General features: G+C 42.8%; 1 pseudogene; it reads left to right on the top strand.

Moving 5' to 3' along the window:
* Positions 1-202: 202 nt before the first annotated feature.
* Positions 203-382, top strand: LOC115094746 (annotated as a pseudogene).
* The last annotated feature ends 1,667 nt before the right edge of the window (positions 383-2,049 follow it).

The raw sequence follows: 2,049 nt of genomic DNA, 5'->3' as shown, positions 1-2,049 counted from the left end.
AAGAGAATTTGACAATAAAATAGGGATTTGGTTTACGACTTGCTGCCTTATATATGTATGCTTTATTAGCTAAAAAGACAGAAGATGAGGACGCCTTCACAAGATAGAAAACAGAAGAGTGGAATGGAATGGAATGGGGTATAATTAGTCCTATGACAATGCATTTGTTCCTGGACATTTGGATTTCTTTGAATTATTTTAAATAAATAGAAATATTAATTTTAAAAAAATCTGTTCTTATCAGTTTAATACCTGATATGTCCCCTAGCTAGAGACCATATATTAATTGGATTACTGGACAGTGAGAAAGAGCAGGAACTTGCTTCATCTGCTCTGATTATTGATCTGGTATTACTGTGCCTCCAAGAATGGTGCACTTCTGCTATGGAAGATCAAAAGTGTGTGAAAGAGCCAGCTTTGTGAGAATGTGTGTAAGTGAGGATTTTCTCTCTTTGAGGTACCCTGGCATATGCTTTGAAGTTCCCCAAAGCTGACTTCTTGCAGGCTTTTACTTTGATGAGCACCGCGCTATGACTCTCCTGCACCTTCCATTGAATTTTCCTAACGGAAAGTGAACTTGTGACCCACCCTGCCACTTGCTGAATGAAATGCTTTTTGGTGCGTTCTATCTGCAATTGAGAATCACTGCAACAGAGCATCAAGACAACTTCAGCAGGCTGAATGAATCAGCAGAATGATTCCAGATAAGCAAATAACTAGAAGGCAGAGAGTAGGCAAATATCCAGCCTGTATGTAGATCTTGACTTTCTTTTTTATGGAGGCATTCCTTTAAGTGTAAATTACAATGCTAAAAATGTTCTGATCATATCTGAATACATGGAACTACATCTGAGCGAGTGTGGAGGTATGGTCTAGCATTTAGAACAATAAACTTGGTGACAGGAGAGCTCTTCAGTTCAAATCCCACTCTCAGTGTGAACTTTAGCTTGGGTTTTAAAAGGGCTACGTGTATACATTTTGGGGTTTATGCGTGTGGCCGGGTCTTGCGCATGCTGCACGGCCCGGCCACATGCGTAAACCTTGGTACGCACAGATGTGCTAGCAGAGGGAAAAGGGGCAGCCCAGGGGGCGTGGTCTTGGCAGGGAGGGGTGGGCGGGACAGCGCTATTAGCCTCTGTCCTGGGGAAGCGGGTGCCGCATTAAGATTGCTTCTGCACCAGAGGAGCAGTAAGTATTAAAATAAAAAAATTAGGGATAGTTAGGGTAGGTTTAGGGGGCAGGGAGGAAAGGGAAAGAGGGAGGAAGGATAGATTGGAGCAGACTGGGAGGAAACTAGGGGAGGCATGATTGTTCCCCTAGTTTCCCCATGCATAGCTTTATAAAATTCCATGATTGCTCCCCTAGTTTCCATGATTGCTCCCCTAGTTTCCCCATGCATAGCTTTATAAAATTCACCCCCCCCCCCTGCGCACGCAAGTCACGGGCCGCCCACACATGCATGCATGTGTGTGACCATCGGATGTTATAACATGTGCGTGCCGGTGCACGCATGTTATAAAATCGCCCCCTTTGTCTTCCTGTGTCTTGCCTTCAGTCACCAGAATCAATTGCTAATGGGAACCGCACTCACACTTCTCTCTTGCTTTGGAAGCAGCTATAAAGAACAAGAACCAAGAATGAATAACTAACCTTTCCCACCCCAGAGCTGGCTGCATATGCTTCTGACAAATTGTAAATTGCATCAAGGTCCTGTTTGGGTGGAAGGCATTATATACATGCAAAAGTATTAGTTTTAATCTTAGCAAAGTTAGAAGCTGAGAGAAAACGAAAAAGTAGTTGGGGTATTTTTGTCCGTGGGATTGTGCCTTGCTATTAATTTGTGTCATAGTGTCACTGGCCTGCCCTTTCATAAGACACATATTCTCTGCTCTTCCCTGTGTTGTTGATCTGTTCATTACATTTCTTTAAAATGACATTTCAGTTATTTTAACAACCCTAAAGGAGGAGGACTTGCCTTGTATTGCTTTGTTCTTTGCCTTGCCATGGTGTATTGTAGTGTTGATCTATTTTTCTGCTGCTAAAATCTCT

This window comes from Rhinatrema bivittatum, chromosome 6 (genome assembly GCF_901001135.1).
Source record: "Rhinatrema bivittatum chromosome 6, aRhiBiv1.1, whole genome shotgun sequence".
NCBI lineage: Eukaryota > Metazoa > Chordata > Amphibia > Gymnophiona > Rhinatrematidae > Rhinatrema > Rhinatrema bivittatum.
The sequence above is the reverse complement of the archived record's forward strand: the minus strand, read 5'-3'. Positions and strand labels throughout refer to the sequence as shown.